The 18798-nt window shown below is 41.1% G+C and overlaps 1 long non-coding RNA gene across 1 annotated transcript; it reads right to left on the minus strand.

The window, feature by feature from the left end:
• Positions 1-9188: 9188 nt before the first annotated feature.
• On the minus strand, positions 9189-16593 carry LOC103659771. Its single transcript, XR_567614.1, has 3 exons — positions 16408-16593; positions 13564-13734; positions 9189-9612 (listed from the first exon to the last, which is right to left on the minus strand). It is a non-coding gene; the product is annotated as an uncharacterized LOC103659771 (long non-coding RNA).
• Between the last annotated feature and the right edge of the window lie 2205 nt (positions 16594-18798).

Raw genomic sequence — 18798 nt, forward strand, 5'->3', positions numbered from 1 at the left:
GGTAGGAAAAAAAAATATTAGAACTGAAGTTTGTTTTGTTTTGTTTTGTAACAGGATCATTAAAAATGAAGCCAAACTAAATTTGGGACTTTGTCCATCTAACTCCATTCAGGTCTTGAGAGAAATCTCCTCCAATCCCTCTTCACACACACACACACACACACTGGGGATTCCTCCTCACATGCATATGCTAAGTTAGGTCTCCTGCCATATACAGTGGGAAGTCCATGAGGCCAAAGAATATGTCTAACTAATCCACTGACTGTTATATCTCTAGAGCCTAGCACTATCTCTGGCACATAGTAGGTGCTCAATTAATGTTTGATACATAAAGTGTCCCTTACAATATATTTGTCTTTCTTTTTTCAAACCAATTTATCTCATTTTTCCTTTCTATAAATTGAGAAAAGTAATTCCTTTCTCCAAAATATGTTCTTTGCCTTTTCCTTCAAGTTGACTGTTCTTTTCTAAATGTTTAAAGACATTATCATTTAATAACTTGAAGTAAATTGCCCTTTATGCATCACACACAGGAGGGAATTGGACTTGAATTTTATATTTGAGGCTTCCCACCACTGCCAGGTACCCCAAGGGCCAGGCCTATGTATGTAGATTGCCAAAATAGGTTTCCCATGATGTTTCTCCTTACCTCTTATTCAAATAATTTTCAAAAGATTAGGCTAAAGAAGGGAGACTTTCTTCTAGAAAGTAGTTAAAGACTAGTGTTCTCAGGGGAACAATGATAGTCAGCATTCACTTTCTGTGCCCAAAATTAATTCTTACCCTCTTCCTTAGTTAAGAGAGGAGGAGAGAATCAAGATGCTGGTTTCAGGCTTGAAGGGCTCCAGATATTTTGCAACAGAAACTTAGGGAGTATCCTAAAAAGGTTTCAATCATAAGGCACCAAGTTCTGAGGTCAGTGAGTCTTGTGTTTGGTGCTTTCCCAGACCATGTGGCAGCCAGAGAGAGATATTTTAAGTCATGGCAAGGCCATGTGGCAACCTCAAAAAACCACACCCTTTGAATGTGAGCCTTCTCCACCAACGTGGGGCAAGTCTGGCAAAGGGCAAGAAATAAGGGCTGTGCTATGGGGAGACAAGACCCACTGAAATGCTGTTGCCTTTTTAAAAAGAAAATTGTTATTATAAGTTTCTTGTTCTTTTATTTACCAAATGTTATGCTGAAAATTGAAAAACTCAGTCAAATTTGGATGTTTCCAATGTCCAGATGTGTCCTAGATACAGCCTAGATGTCAGGAAGAGGCTTGAATTGATTTAAATATGAGGGGTTTTTTTTCTCACTGTAGAAATATCTCTTCTGAATTATCCACAGTCTTTCACATGACCCTTAGCAGAAACAGGGAAATATAGTTACCAAGGAGGAATAATGTTGCCCCCATAAATATTGGCTGAAGCAGACATGTGATGAGAGAAAAAAAGCTTCAGAGTTTCTCTTAATAGTGTCTTGTTCACACACACACACACACACACACACACACACACACAATTAAATGATTACTAAAGGAAAATAAGAGGATTTTTAAGTATATTTTAAGTATATATATAAAAATCTTTTTTGCTGTTTCAGTTGCAGCATGTAAGATGTTATACCATTATATACTAATTTTAACAAGTGACATAACTGAAATCTGCTGGAATTTCCTATCATTTCTTATGGCAGTTAGAAACAGGGATTTGCCCTCATTTCCTTAAGTTAAACTAACTCAAACTGAGGGAAGGAGTACCACTTGATTCATCCTGGGATAGCTGCAGATACAGCATCTCTGGATGAGCTGGCTTCTAGTACCAGCTCTGCTACTTGCCACTCACTTGGAAAATAAACCAAAAAATATCTCTAAAAGTCCTCCTAATGCTAGTATCCCACAATTCTGCAAACCCCTACAATTTCACTGGAGACAAATCAGGGGGGCACTGAGTCAAAGACCCAAGCCATGTGTGCCTAGAAACACTATGCAGCAGTTTCTTCACTGGACTCTCATCACTTCTTGAACCTTGTGAGCCTAGAAAAATCTACTGCTTTGTATTCTGGATTTTGTTTTTGTTTTTGTTTTTGCAAGGATAAGCAATAAAGCAATGAAGAGAAAATACTGAAAAACATGAGCTAATATTTCAAAAATGGCAATAAATTTGGGAGTCATAAGCTTACAAAATATTGTTGAAGTTATTAATTTGAAAGAAATCATCATAGGAAGATATTAGATAGTAAAAAAAGAAATAAGACTGAGGACTGATTCTTCTTGGTAATGGGAAGGAGGTAAGCCTAAGAGGAAAAGTCCTGCACTGAGTGATGTATATAATTGTGTAACCATTTTATTGTACACCTGAAACTCGTACAACCCTGTACATTAATTACACTTCAATCAAAAAAAAAGAAGAGAAATCCTAGAAGGAGCCCAAAAAGGAGAATCAATATAGGTATAAAGAAAACTGTAGTGCTTTGGAAGAAACCAGGGAAGAGACTGCTTTAAGAAATCAGTAGGCAGGGGCACCTGGGTGGCTCAGTTGCTTAAGCATCCAACTCTTGATTTCCACTAGGATCATAATCTCAGGGTCGGGAGATCAGGCCCCAAGTCGGGCTCCCTGATGGGGGTGGAGCCTGATTGGGATTTTCTCTCTTCCCTCCATCTCCCCGTTCCCCACTCCACTACCCCATCCCCACTGGCCCATGCTTTCTCTCACTCTCTCTCTCTCTCTCTCAAAAAAAAAAAAAAAAAAAAAGATATTGGTGGTCAACAAAGCCAAAGCTTTCCTGAAGGCATGTAGGATAGGATTAAATCATTAAGTATAATGTTGTGGGGTGCTATTAGAAGTGAAAGTTTCCATAGGGTGATGATAACAGAAGGTAAATGGCAAGTGGCTTGACAAGCTACATGAGAACCGGAGCTGCAGACTGAGTTAATACTTATCCCCTCTCCATTATGAACACGCAAATACAATGTTGCAAAAATTGCAATACATAGTTGACCTTAATCAGAGAAGGAAAGTAAAGACAGCTCCAATTGATGCTACTGTAGTCCAAGGGTTCAGAGCTTACATGCTGGGACTGGGGTCAGCAGAGTGAGAGCAGGAGACATGGTCTAGGGCCTGCATAAGGAGAGGAGTTGAAACTGAGACCACTGCATGTATCCAAGATTCTTAATGGGCTGCCCAGTCTATGGAAATTGGTCTAGAAGCACACTATCTAGTATGGTAGCTACTAGCTGAATATGACCATTAAATTTAAATTAAATAAAATTCAAAATTTAATTCCTCAGTCACACATTTCAAGTACTTAATAACTATCTGTGGCCAGTGGCTAACATGTTAGAAGGCACAGATCTAGAACATTTCTATCATCACGGGATGTTCTATTGGACAGAGCTAATCTAGAAAGTCTTTGGCTATCATTCTAAAGAAGCAGCCAGGAAATATGCTATTTGTCTCAATCTTTGGATGAAAGCAGAAAAACTCTCCTTATAAGAAACTGATACACTGGGGCACCAGAGTGGCTCAGTCAGTTGAGCATCTGACTCTTGATCTCAGCTTGGGTCTTGATCTCAGGGTCGTGAGTTTGAGCACAGCGTTGGGCTCCATTCTGGGCATGGAGCCTACTTTAAAAAGAAAAAAATGAAAGAAAAGAAAAGAAATTGATATACCATACAAATGTGCCATCCGGGTCAGAGGTCCAAATCTGTACTACCCACATGTGCTGGAACCCCAAGCCAAAAATCTAACAGAGTCCCAGCGGAATCAAGGGCAGAACATCTCGCTAGTCACATCCACAAACACACTATGGCACACATTCACGACCTAAATCACATAGGGCTCTGGGGGCAAAAAGCCAATCTGATCTAGAAATGAGCTCATAATCAACAAATACAAACGTCAGAAAGAAGCTGAACAGGCACTTCACAAAAACAGATAGTCCAAATGACCAATAAACATAGGAAAAGGTGATCAACCTCATTGGTCATCAAGAAATAACTAATAATGAAAACAAGTTACATAGCCTCCAGAGTAGCTAAAATGTAAAAGACTAACAATAACAAGTATTGGTGAGAAAGTGAGGCAACAGGAACTCTGATACTTTATTGGTCAAAGTGTGACCTGCGTATTTTATGACACGGCAATGCCACTTCTCTATGTGTGCAACAGAAACGGACACATATGAACATATTCCCAGAGCTTACACCCAGAAATAAAGACAAAAGAAACATACAAGATGTTCAGAGTGGACTATTTGTAATAGACAAACTAAAGACAACCTAAACGTCCATCAATAGAGAACAGATAAATAAGATATGGGTATTCATATGATGGAATATCTTACAGCAATGGGAACAAACTACGACTACACCCAACAACGTGGAGGAATCTCACAAAAATAAAGTTGAGAGAAAGAAGCCAAACAGAAGAGTCCATAGAAAGTTCAAAACAAACAAAACTAACCAATGATGATAGATGTTAGAACAATGATTACTTTTTAGAGGGGTAGTGACTGAAAAAAGGCAAAAGTAGGGCTACTAGGATACTAATAATATTCTATTTCTTGATCTAGTGCTTGTGACATGAGTTACATTCCCTTTGGGAAAATGTATCAAGTTATAAAGTTATCATTTCTGCACTTTTCTCTATATATGTAAGTATAAATGATGTACATTAAATATTGCTTACGTTTTATATAAAATTAAGATTTTGTTAATATAATAATGGCTAGTTGGGGGAAATTAAAAGAAAGTTGAGCTAAAATTCTAGACACCAATAACCTGAAACATGGAATGGGGTTGCCATAGTTCAAACATGCTATAGTACTTACATTGTTCTGTTGGGAAAATAGAAATATTTCTTAATGTTAGGTCTTGTTAAGTAGATATGTTAAAAATGTAAAAGTAACCACTAAAAATGAGAAATATATAAACTTTTAGCATAAATTGAGGGAGAAATATTTCTAAAGAAAAATTAATTGATGCTAAAAAAGTGGGGAAAAAAAGACAAAGCATTGTAAAATCTCCCCCAAAGGTGATATAAATATGCCCAGATAAGTCAGTAATCACAATGAACATAAACAAGTTAAACTCACCAATTTAAAAATAGGCAGTCTTAGAATGGATTAAAAACAAAACAAAATGCAGCTACAGATATCTTATAAGAAACACACGTAAACATAGTAACACGTGTTCAGAGTAAAATGACAAAGATTTCTAGTCAGATGTTGGGCTGATCTAGGGTTGAGGATTTGTTGGATGAGAGCAATAGAAGGAAAGAGGGTCAGAGAGGTAAGATAAAATGGTGAGAGTGGGGGCACCTGGGTGGCACAGCGGTTAAGCGTCTGCCTTCGGCTCAGGGCGTGATCCCGGTGTTATGGGATCGAGCCCCACATCAGGCTCCTCTGCTATGAGCCTGCTTCTTCCTCTCCCACTCCCCCTGCTTGTGTCCCCTCTCTTGCTGGCTATCTCTATCTCTGTCGAATAAATAAATAAATAAAATCTTTAAAAAAAAAAATGGTGAGAGTGGTCAAAGGGATGGGCTACAGAGTGTAGGTTGGCTCATAAGGAAATGATGCCAGAAGACGGCTGATAGGGAGAAAATGTAACAAATGTGACAGAAATGTAACAGGAAATAAAACCATCAATGAAATTATAGTCTAATGGGATCCCAAAACAAGTGTAATGGCACTGAGAGCAAAGGTACAAGTTTGGTTTCCATCAAATTTAAATTTAGATCGAAACAGGCCATTCGCTCATTTTTTTACCTTGCCCAACTTTTTTACTATAAATAATCTCTGCAAGACATAAAGAAATAATTCACAGCTATGCCCTTCAATGTTGAAGTGTGTTTTCGGAAGTTATCCATCTTTAAACCGTAGTCGGCCTTGAATTCTATTTTAGAGTTGTGTAGGTGGGACCAGCAGAAAAACCAGTCGTCTGGTCAACAAGCAAAATTTCATTGACTTTCATAGCAATCAGGGCACAGAAATCTAAAAAATATCTAAGAAACCCCTGACCTTTCATGTAATGAATGAAACACACAATCCTTTATTAAAATTCACTTTTTTTCTGTATCATACACCACTAATTTGAGGGAAAACAACCCTTACAAATGTTTGTTATCTGAGTAAAGTACCTTATTTTTTTTCATTAAGCCTTCTTTTTTTTTAAAAGATTATTTATTTATTTATTTATTTGAGAGAGAATGCGTGTGCGGGGTAAGGGGCAGAGGGAGAGAATCTTTGAGCAGACTCCCCAATGAGTGTGGAGCCCACCACAGGGCTAGATCTCATGGCCTGTGAGATCATGACCTAAGCCAAAACCAAGAGTCAGACACTTAACCAACTGAGCCACCCAGGCACCCCTCATTGTGCCTTTTAATATAATCCTCTCAGGAACCTTGTGGGCCAGTGTGTGAACCATGGTGACCATGGGGACCACTCTGTGACCTGAAGCCTTCTTGAGCACAGCTATTCACTGTCCCACATTCTTTTCTTGTTTAACCACACCCTGAAGTATACCCTTGGAGCATAATATCTTTGGTCAGCTCTGGAATGACTATGACCATCAAACACCCCCTCCAGGGTGGTCTCCTAGCACGCTCTCCCAAGCCTTTAGGGCTACAAAAGCAGGTTTTACAGGAGGTGGGGGTGTGGGGATCTACTCATCTTGCAGCCACCCAAGACGCACTTCCGTCCACAAGTCCCTTTAACCATTTCTCGTCAAGTTGGATTTGGTCTTTCGACACTCCTCTAGCCTTTGGAGGTCATTTTGCTTACACCTCCCTTTCAAGGAACATCAGACATTGCTGTGATTTCTCTCTTACCTGTGAGACATGAGGAGACTGGGTATTGGCGTGATAGCACAAAGGCATCCTGCAGAAGAGTCAGGATTTGCACACAGGCAGTTTGACTCTGAAATCTAGGCTGTTAGCCATCACCTATAGCTATTCTTCTTGTAACTCCAGTGGGTCTTTTTTTTTTTTTTTAACCCCATTACATTGCCTCTCTATGGCATTTTCACTCATGAGTAACCAATTAAGCTTTAGCCTAAAACTAAAAATAATATATATCCATTTTGATTGCATACACATTTACTGAAGTCGGTTGTATAACAAACCCTGAACCAGGTGGGCTTAGAGAGCCCGCCCAATGAGAGTGTCAGTGGGACCTCGTGCTCAACTGTAGACCACAACAGTTAAAACCAGAAATAGACAAGACCACTTAACTCAGGCTCTAACTGAAACCCATTGTTCTTTTTTCTTATCGCACTTGGAGGCATTGACGAAGATGTTTTGCAATAACCAGAATACTCCAATCACCAGGCCAGAAAAGCCCTGATAGCAATGGAATGCCTAGACCACATTCCGTTCCCTGCCCGAGATCACATGCTGAACACTTACCAACCTCCGCCTATGATCACGTTCTCTCTCTGCCTGCTCTCTTGCACATAGCCACCACCCCCATCCAAACCTCTCTCTATAAAACTCTAGCTGTCCATCTTGCAGAAGAGATGTTAAGGCTGAGCCCGCCACCACCCCTGGCTGTGGCACCTAAACGAATTTCTCCCCTTCTTTTTCCAAGCCCTCATCTCTTGAGTTGTTAACTTCTCTTCCAATGAGTTCATCCAAGTTTATTCAGCAATAATGTTGGCAAACCCAGCCAGGGACTATGCTTTTGATTTGCCCAGTCCCCTCGGGATTCCTTGGGACAGAGCAGTTGACCACAGCAGGGCACCAGTGCTCACCCATTCATTTCCAGAGTTAGCAGCTATGACAGATTGATCAGTAACACAAGTGCTCAAAAAGTATTGGTTGAACCAAAGAATCCGTGAATGACTTTATTATAATATGCTAATGATGAGATAGGTGCCTGTACACATCCTGGGACCTGAGACATTTCCTATAAATGATGTATGCTAAGCTGAACCCATACACAGAGGAAGGACCAACGAGACAAAGAATGAAAGAAAGGAGATTCCAGGCATGCTAAAGAGCTTGTGCTTTATCTTGAGGATGATGGAGATTCACTAAGGTATTTAAGGGGGCGATATGAACTCAGATAGACATGTGTGAATGCATATAAACACAAAGAGTTATATACAATATATTCAAAATATCAAGAATGAACCCCCCCCAAAGCCATCAGAACTTCAAGTGTAAAACTAAATCATCAGGACTTAGATTATTAGCAAGCATGTCCTGTCGGCGGATAGCAATGTGTGGTCCGTCACTGTCTTACCTCCCTACACATGGATATGGAAAGAAAGGGATTGGTGCCCTTAGTTAGTTGCCTGATGAGTGAGAAGAGCCAAAAAGAGTTGGAAGAAATGGAGACTTAGCCTGTTAATCATCAGGGAAAACACGGGAAGCGCTGCCTTAGTGCCAGTATCAGCTCTTCAGAGCTGTAGAAAATGAGAGCAGGACAGCTAAACTTGAGTGACGCGCCAATTTTCTCTTGGACACTTAAGTGAAACCCATTAAGATGCCTGCCCCTGAGAAGGCCCCAGGAAGTAGAATTCTCTTTTGTAGTTTTGGTTTTTTTAATAATATTTTTTTATTATATTATGTTAGTCACCATACAGTACATCCCAAGTTTTTGATGTAAAGTTCCATGACTCATTATTTGCATACAACACCCAGTGCACGATGCAATACGTGCCCTCCTTACTACCCATCACCAGCCTATCCCATTCCCCCACCCCCCTCCCCTCTGAAGCCCTCAGTTTGTTTCCCAGAGTCCATAGTCTGTCATGGTTCATTCCCCCTTCTGTTTACCCCCTCTTTCTTCTCCTACCAATCTTCCTTCTTCTTACATTCCATAAATGAGTAAAACCATATGATAATTGTTTATTAGTTTTGTTTACTCTGTTTTTAAAAAATCAGATGTTCTTGGAACTTTCGTTAAGAATTATAGACACCCTGGGGCTCCCGCGGTTCAGTCAGTTAAGGGTCCAACTCTGGGTTTTGGCTCAAGTCATGATCTCAGGGTTATGGGATCAAGACCTACATCCGCCTTTGTGCTCAGTGCAGAGTCTGCTGGAGATGGTCTCCCTCTCCCTCTACTCCACTCCTTGCTTGCTCTCACTCTCGCTCTTGCTCTCTTTCTCTCTCTCTCAAATAAATAAAATATTTTTTTTAAAAAGAATAATAAGTTCTGTATCTTGGTATCTCTAAACGATAATGACCAAAAAAACCCTCATCTTCCTTTTTCTCCTATTTTCCTTACATTTTGCTTTATCTCCAAAGAATTCAAAATTTATTAAATAGATTAAATAACAACCATTCAGGGAGACAGGGTTGCTTGTATCATCTGTTTTGTGCATCAAAGTTTTTCTTCGCCAAAAACACAAATTTTCTAATGTTCTGTATTAGGGCTCTAGTATTAAGGTGTTTCCCTTGGGGCGTTCAGAAAGTTCAGAAAGTTCAGAAGAAAAATGCTTTCACTCTCAATTACCCAAACCAAAGTTCAGACTTGTAAGCTTCCTCTTCGATATAGGGTGTGTTGGAATCTGAACTGGGACACGCAGCCAAGCACCCCACAGTCGAAAGTGCAGGGACAGCCTTTTTTCCTTGTCCGGACACCACCATGAACCAGGAATCCACCAAAAGAGACATGGCCTTTCCCCTGACAAAAAAAAGAGAGACATGACCCAAAAGATTAGGGTCGAGCAGAGATCAAAGCAGCCCTCCTTTTGAGGGCCCCGGCAACTCCCCAGCTGGTCCTTACAGAATATCATCAACCTCTGTGCAAGGGCACAAGGAAAAGAGGTGACGGGGGGCAGGGGATGGAGAGTTCACTTCTTGCAAAGGACATAAAAAGCCGCTGGACAGAATGGCTATCCACCTGTAACAACCTTGCTTGCCCTTAGTCTTTTTGCACCCATATCTTGGCAACCTCAGTGAAAAAAAAAAATTATAAGTCACCCAAATATTTTTATAAAAGAGTGGACTTAGAGTACTAGAAATACCTTAAACCAAACCAACATAGCAATGAGAAGCCCCACTTCAGCAGTTCCTTATATAAAGACTTGGTTCAATGATCAATTCTGGATAGTCGTTTTTGTCATAGAAGCCTTAACCACACTGAAGAGAATTTTCATGAATGAATTTAAATTATCTATTAATTTCTACTACTTCAATACAAATATTTTCACATGTATGTACCTACTGCAGGCTTAATTATACAAGGAAGAAAATATTTGTATACACAGTTATGGGTTTATTTTTGAAGCTAGCTATAAAAATGTCTTTCTATTTTACAAAATACTAAAGCTAAATGAGGGAATGGCCCACTTAAAGACTATATAATGGTTGTGTCTATAATACACCAAAATTACTATCTATTCCCAATACCCCAAATTTTGGAGACATAAGCAAAGCTGATTATTAAGAATAAACTAGCATAATAAACTAGAATAAATATCATCTGCTTGGTTTCCCCCCCTTTAGAAAGCCATGTGTTTTTGTTTTATCCCTTAACAGTTTGATATTCCCTTGTTATATGTAAAAAATAGAGTTGTTGACAAGACTAATATACTCACATCTAGTTTTTTCAATAGTTTAAACCTCTAAGACAAGATATTTAAAAATGGCCATTGCCATGCCATGTCAAGTGTCTGATCACTCGACATTTTGTCTCTGACTGTGGCCCAAATACGAACTGTGTGAAGCCATGGTTGTCCCCCATAATGGTGAAGGAAAAATACTCTTCTGTATCCTGTATCAAGAAAAGAAGTGCAGGGGCGCCTGGGTGGCACAGCGGTTAAGCGTCTGCCTTCGGCTCAGGGCGTGATCCCGGCGTTATGGGATCGAGCCCCACATCGGGCTCTTCCGCTAGGAGCCTGCTTCTTCCTCTCCCACTCCCCCTGCTTGTGTTCCCTCTCTCGCTGGCTGTCTCTATCTCTGTCGAATAAATAAATAAAATCTTTAAAAAAAAAGAAAAGAAAAGAAAAGAAAAGAAGTGCAGTTCCCCCTACTAAAGGCAAACCTCTCCTTATGTGTTCTCAATTCTACTCTTTTTTTTTTTAAGTTTCAGGGTGGAATTTAGTGATTCATCACTTGCATATCACACCCAGTACTCGTTACATCACATGCCCTCCTTCATGCCCATCACCCAGTTACCCCATCCCCCCACCTACTTCCCCTCCAGCAACCCTCAGTCTATTTCCTATAGTTACAAGTCTCTTACAGTTTGCCTCTCTCTCTGTTTTTATCTTATTTTATTTTTCCTTCCCTTCCCTTACGTTCATCTGTTTTGTTTCTTAAATTCCACATATGAGGGGTGCCTGGGTGAATCAGTCATTAAGCGTCTGCCTTCAGCTCAGGTCATGATCCCAGGGTCCTGGGATTGAGCCCCACATTGGGCTCCCTGCTTGGCGGGAGGCCTGCTTCTCCCTCTCCCACTCCCCCTGCTTGTGTTCCCTCTCTCACTGTCTCTCTCTGTGTCAAATAAATAAATAAAATCTTTTTTAAAAAATTTCACATATGAGTGAAATCATATGGTATTTGTCTTTCTCTGACTTATTTCACTTGGCCTAATACATTCTAGTTCCATCCACATCATTGCAAATTGCAAGATTTCATTCTTTTTGATGGCTGAGTAATATTCCGTTGTGTGTGTGTGCGCGTGCGCGTGTGCGTGTGTGTGTGTGTGTGTGTGTATACCACATCTTCTTTATCCATTCATCTGTCTATGGATATCTGGGCTCTTTCCATATTTTGGCAATTGTGGACATTGCTGCTATAAGCATTGGCCTCTGGGAGCTTTTGAGCCATCCTTTATTCCAGCCCCACCCCCACCCCACCCATTTAACTACACAAATGTCCAAATCATATGAATGTCTTTTCTTGACCCTCAGCTACTATGTCATCTCTCTTTTTCTTCTCTTTATCAAATTTCTTGGAATCTACACTCTCTGTCTCCACTTTCTCATTTATCCCAACTCAATCCTTATAATTTGACTTCAAAATCCAGAACCACAGACCAAAACATTCTTTTCTCAAAGACATCAACATGATCAAATCCACTAGCCACTTCTTAGTCCTTGTTTCCATCAAATTTTCTTCCTATCTGAAACTGGAACCTCATTCCATTCTTAGGGTCCTCCTTTGCACTATCCACCAGCTACTCTATCTGACTCTAGTTTCTACTGTATCTGTCTCCTTTGCATGCCCCACTTTCTCTTACTGTCCTCTGAATAACGGCATTATGCATAGATCAGCCCTTGAACTTCTCATCTCCCTGGGCTTTTTTTCCTCCAACAATCTATTCTGGACAAAAGATCCCAAATGTGCCAGTTCTCAGCTCAGATCCGAGTCCACATTTCTCTCTGCTTGCTAGAGATCTCCACCTATATACATTTCAAAGCCAGTATGTCCAAACTGGTTTTAAAGTCCTGTTAAGTCTGTTCTTTCTTCGCAGATACTAGGAGAGAAAACTAAGAGTAATCTTCAGTTATCTCCCTTTTCCCAACTCCCACCTTTGATTACTATGTTGTGTATATTCTTATACATTCCCACTCTCACCCATTTCCTTTTGTCTGAACCGTTCCAAATGCCACATGTAGATAGTTCCACATATCCAGTCTCTTTCTCTTCCGGCCCCTAAAACATCCCATATACTGCTTCCAAGTAACCCATTAAAATATGGTTCTTATGGGGTCACTCTCCCGAAAAATGAAGCCCGAATGTTTTAACATGCTGTTTCAATTCCCACAAAATGGCCCTGCCTCTTATAACACCTGCTCACGAATCCTCCACTACAATAGTATTGGATGCTTCAACCAGCAGCATAACACTTTGCCATTGTTCATGGCTACTACTTCTGCCTGAAATGTTCTCTACCTCCCAAACCCTCTCCACCTATTAAATCTAAAGAGCATTTCAATTTCTACCTCTTCTATGAAGACTTCGCTATACTCTTAGAATTCTTCCTTTCTTTGTGAGACTTGGAACTCTGTTACATTAAGGTAAATAAATGTCATTAATAAGCTTATAAGTGTGTGTAGAGATTATATTTTACATCAAACACTACCTTCAGGATACAGAAAATACACAGTCTCTGACTTTGGGAAACTTCCGCTCATAGGGGAGAGACAACACTTGGTATACTACATTGTAACCATGGGCGTGCTTTCTGTACTAGAGAAGCTCATGAAGGCACAGGGAAGGAGCACTTAACCCAGCATGGGCATCAGGATGACTTTCCAGAGAAACAACACCTGACCTGAGCCTTGATAGAAGGATAGTCGCCCAGGCAAAGATGGGCAGGAAGTGCATTTCAGAAATGAGAATAGCGTATAGAAATTCACGTGGGACCATGTCTCATTTCAGGGATTTCAGATAAATCAGTTGTCTAGAACTTAAAGTGCACTGGGATAGTAGGACACAAAGGTGAAGAGGTGGACAAGGCCACATGCAAAGAAGCTTGAGGGCCTATAACCGTTGTCTCTTGCCCCAATGGTGCTACATAACAAATCATCCCCAAACTCTGTGGCTTAAAACAGTAGACATTTTTAGTGCTCATAAGTCTATGGGTCAGCAGGTGACTTTCCTAGTCCCAACTTGAGTCACTTACGTGTCTGTAGTCAAAAGTGTGCACTGGGAAGGCACTACAGCTGCTCCTCGCTGAGCATTCTCAAATGTTTAGGAGTTGGGTGGCTGGTTTAATATGGTGTTGGTTCTTCTCCACATGTTTGTCATACATCTCCAGTAGGTTAGCCTGGGCATGTCCTCAAGACAAGGCAGACTTGAAAAAAGAAAATATGCCCAATCATGTAAGACAGCAAGAAGAAACACACACGCTTTGCAAGTCATTGCTTGCCATTGTGTTTGCAAACATTCCATGGGCCAAAGCAAGTCACATGGATGAACCCAGAGTCAGAATGGGAGCTCGCCTCAGGTTCTTTGCCTTCCATTTTCTCCAGCCTGAAATATGGTTGCCATAGATACCTACATGGCTCATCAATCCTCTATTCAAATGTCTCCTTATCCAAAGAACTTCCCTAAATACCCATTTTGAATTAGCACTCATGGCTTCCTTCCCACACAATCATTTTCTATTCCTCTCTAAAATTTATTTTTATTTGGATACTTATTTATCATTTGCCGCTCCCACTAAAATTTAAGAGCAGTGACAGCAGGAACTTACCTGTCTTGTCCAGTTTGATTATCCCCAGAGCCTACACTGTAGACTAGGAATGTGGTAGACCATCAACAAATACTTGAACCATGTAGCTTTGCCCCAGCCACACTGCATGTAGGCATTAAGGACAGGCTACCTCTGAATGAAATTTGTTGGGTTTTATTCATCCTTTCTCTTTCAGCTCCATTTCTCAAAGTTACTCAAGATTTAATTTGGCTATGATACTAAGAAAGTTGAAGAAAATGAATTCTGCATTACTTAAAAGGGACCGACTTTAGGCATTTGCTTTAAGAAAAAGGGGAAGTCTTCCAGGCAAATTCCTAAATTAATGTGCATAAGAATAAAATAAACTTGCCTAATCTCCCTCAAATCACGTGAGTCGTTCTGAACAGGGAGTGACAACACCACAAGCTTCTCGACATGCAGGGCGGGCTCTTGCCAACCTGATCTTTTAATACCAAACAGGCGCCAACTTTTAAGTATGTATATTTTAATGCTGTTTTCCAACATATCCACCTCTAAACCATCAAACTGTAAGAATCCATTGAAACTTTTGACTCATTATCCAGGCTTCACCAAGCTACCTCATGTCCAACTCTGTCACTGAAACAAAAAACAACCTAGTATTGTTGCTCGGCAAGGAGAAGGCTAAAGGTCTGCTTTTAGACGCCTGTGCAGGGCCACCCGGGCAAGCACCCTGACGTACATTTCTGTGTCTTTCATTCTGCTCTTTCTTTTACCATGACTTACTTTTCAGCTGTACCAGCAGTATTTTTTAAACAGTGTGCTATGGCATCCCAGCATCTGATCATTTTACCAAATTTTGTAAAACTGATCTTTGCTGCAACTGAGTATGTATACTGTTATAAGGTCTGTCAGGATTCATCTTGCAAAGAGGAAAAGATGTGGCATCGTGGCAGACCAACAACAAAGAAAGGTTGCTTGTTTTCTGAAACATGCAAGCACTTTGTTTCATGAACAAAGTAAGGGCAGCAAACGGCCTTTCTCAGACACAGACAGTGGGGAAGACAAACCCATCAGCCGTGCTCTTGCTGCAGTTACTTCCGTGGACACCAAGAGATATTGCTCCATCCTCCTGGAAAGGGTGGTGTAGTTTCGGTTCTTTGAAGCCCTTCATTTGTGCTGCCAGTACGTCTAGCACTTGAAGGCCTAACAGAGAAGACTGAGAACCTCCACTGTAACCAGAAGCTTTATACTTGTATGGCAGACCCGGGGCATACGTACAGATTCGGGATATTTGTATGGTTGTCTGATTTTGGTTATCTGAGCATACTCCCTCCCACAGAATGTGGAACAAGGGGGAGGCTTAATTTAAGGATGACTCTGCATCCCAGGGGCAATTTTCAGAAATGAGTAGTCGAAGTCAGTTAGACCAACCCTAAATCTGATGTCTCTAGCAGAGGACATTACATAATCTCAGAAGTTCTCCTTACTCTAATTTGTGCTTTGGGATGTAACTATCCCTCAGGGTGCCCAAAATAGGAGACGATGAGAATCAGAGTGCTTAAAATTCCCCACACTGTTCCTCCTCCTTCTGCCTCTCCATCTTCCAACAAAATTGTATTGGCAGCCCTTTTCCCCCCTGAAGGGTGGTATGTGAACCAGATACAATGCTGGGGTCTCTTTTGGAGATGCTTTTGCTTAAGTAAATTTTGTAAGAGAAATAAATAAATGTGAGAGCTTCCCATCTCTGTCAATCATATATATTCACAATAATCGCACTTGCAAAGATCAGAGGTGGTGGGGAGGGAAGGGGGGAGGAGGGGGAGGAGGGGGGAGGAGGGGGAGGAGGGGGGAGGAGGTAATGTCATGAATGGTTCCCCTGCAGCTGGCATTGCTCAGCAACAACTGTTCCTGCAAAACAAAAGATCGCTTCAGAAAACCAGAGACAGACAGAGGCCAACAGAAAGAGATCATTATAATCATATTTTAGAGATCAAACAGCTTGAATTACATTTGCTAGAGCCTATTTAAGTTTCCTGATCGTTTGTATAAACATAACAATTTAAAGTGCCTTCCTATAATCATATGTCAATATAATGACAAACATATATAATAGTATCTCCAGGCATCTAGCATCCAGCAGGTTTCTTCTCTTCGACTTACCTTCCACCCTGTGGTGGATAAAAGATAAAAGACGTTCTAACACAGGGAGGCAGTATAGCACAGTGGTTAAGAACACAGCCTCGGCATCCCATCAGGCTCTAGTCCCAGCTTTGCCTCTTACCCTTGTGTGACCTTGGGCAAGTTTCTTACCCTGTCCAAAGGCTCAATTTCCTCAACTGCTACATGAAGGTTGAAATGTACCGGCTTGTTGGTTGCTGTAGGAATTAAGAGAGATAATGTACCTTCAACACTAAGCACAGTGCCCAGGCCGTACAGAGCACTTAGGAAATGTTTGCATTCATAATCAAGAAATGGATGAATAAACAAATACTTCGTTTTTCCTTTTAGACTTCCCACAGTCTATCCTCATCCCACCGCCAATCTAAGCAAAGAGGAGAGAAGCCTTTGGAAGTACTTGCCGCATGCTTGCCATGTCAGATCCCTAGGGACAGAGACGACTCTAATTGGCTAGACCCAGTGTTGCTATTGGATCAAAGGCCTGCTATGCAGCTGTGCTGCCGCCAGGTCCCCCCCACCCCCTCTGGCGTGTCCCCTGCTGCGGGGCACTACTCCAGTCCCATGGGGGGACTGTCCATGTGGAAGGTGTTATTTGTAAGTACTCAGGTCGCTCTCGTTGGGAAGTAAGGATTACATGACTGTTACGTAGAGACATCGTCTCCTGGGGCGAAAGTCCACAATGATAACCAGAGACAAGTGGAGGCGGCAGGGTAGAAATCTTCCGGAAAAAAAAAATCTTTGTCTTTTTTTAGTAGACAAAACTATGAAGTGTTGCTAGCTTTAGATCTTAGCTATTTCCCTAAGATGTTTACGTAAGGGTCTTACTTCACTTCTTCAAAACATCCAGAATGACCACATACCACATAACCAGAAAAAAGACAAGGGAACGTTATTTATGTCTATGTCAACAATGAAATCTGGGAGGAATTTTACAATTACAGGTTTTCTTTGAGAACCAAAAGGCCTTCTGCACACCGAACTGATTCGACAACCGCTTCGGCCTTGGAAGTGTGTGGTGGCCTTACTCACACCGGCTTAGAGACCACCTGACCGTCTACCCACCTCCGGGAAACAAATCGCGTGCCAAGCCCGGGGGCCGCTTCTCTTGAGATTCTGTGAAAAGAACGTTTTTAAAATGCTTCCTAAACGAATACAGAACGCATCAACATGAAGGTATTGGCCTGTGTCAGACATTAAGAAGTGCTCAATGACAAGAGCCTCGCTGGCCTGAAGCCAGGTGAAGCACTTTGCCCTGATGGAAATGATAATGCGGTCATTGTGTTGTAACAGCCTTTACAAAGTGAAGCGTTTCTGCTAAGTCTTCAACAACAAAAATGAATCAGGATCAGGTTTCCTTAGAGGAAGAGGAAGAAGCTTCTTTGCTTCTATAGAAGAGGATATTTACTTGGTCTCAGGAAGTACGCATTTCGCTCATCTTTGTTAAAACTCTGCCTTTCAAAGAGAGCTACCTTTCACCCAAATTTGAAGTCAGCTTCAGGGCAGAAGATGTTGCAGTCTTTGCATTTTAGATTTTTTTTTTTTAGAAGTGTACTTGCTGTTGATAACTGGCTTTGTACTCGAGAAATCCAAGCGGAGGGGAGCACTGCTGGAAATAAGCACACTGAGGACACTGCATTTCCCTGAGCCGTCTCCAGCAGCAGGTGCAGAAACCTGACCGGAATTTAGTGAGCAGGCCCACCCGGTGTTCCACATTTTCAAGCCTCCGCTGTAGCGTGAAAAGTAAGTTCAGCCGCAAATGCTCCAGTGTAGTGAAGGCAAACCTGGTGAAACCGGCAGGGGTCCTCGGGCCAAAACCGCGAAAGTAGGTTGTCATTGTAAAGGGTTGGTTGCTAGTTAGGAAAGAACAAAGGTCCACGTAGTTCAACTTGAACGTTATCATTTTAGGGTTTTTTTCCCCCTGGAGATGTATAATGTGGTGCTTTAGGCTAGAGACTGCCCAAAGTTATTTTTTATACTAACAAAATACTCTTGGAGTTATTAATACCGAGCCCAATCCTGTTCTTTCCCTATTTCCATACTCTGAGCGCCTCTTTTGGTTTTAAAAACATAAATTTTTATCAATGGACTTATGTTCCAGGTTGATTTTGTTCGAGTCTCAGACCTAATCCTTGTCCACTTGGAGCTTCTGGTGGTGTCCGGTTGAGAAGCTGATGTGCCCGCTAGAGTGGAGTGGAGGTCAAGAAAGAGCCAACGACTTCTTTTTTTTTTTTTTTTTTTTTTTTTTTTAGTATATCTGTACCTTTGAGGAAATAATAATAGCTATAGCCCCTTTTTATGAAGTGTGACCCGAGGCACCTTGCTAAAGGCTTTAAAGTATGACCTCCTTTAATCTGTACGACACTTTTTGAAGTAGAACCTATTACCTCCATTTTACAGAGAAGAAAATTAGGATTCAGAGGAGTTAAGCAATTTGCCCAGCATCCCAGAGCTCATAAATCAGAGAGCCAAGAGTTAAACGAGGCTGATTTTAACATTCATTACACAATGTGGCCTCCCAAGCCC

This window comes from Ursus maritimus, unplaced genomic scaffold, assembly GCF_017311325.1.
Source record: "Ursus maritimus isolate PB19 unplaced genomic scaffold, ASM1731132v1 scaffold_1, whole genome shotgun sequence".
NCBI classification, from domain to species: Eukaryota; Metazoa; Chordata; class Mammalia; order Carnivora; family Ursidae; genus Ursus; species Ursus maritimus.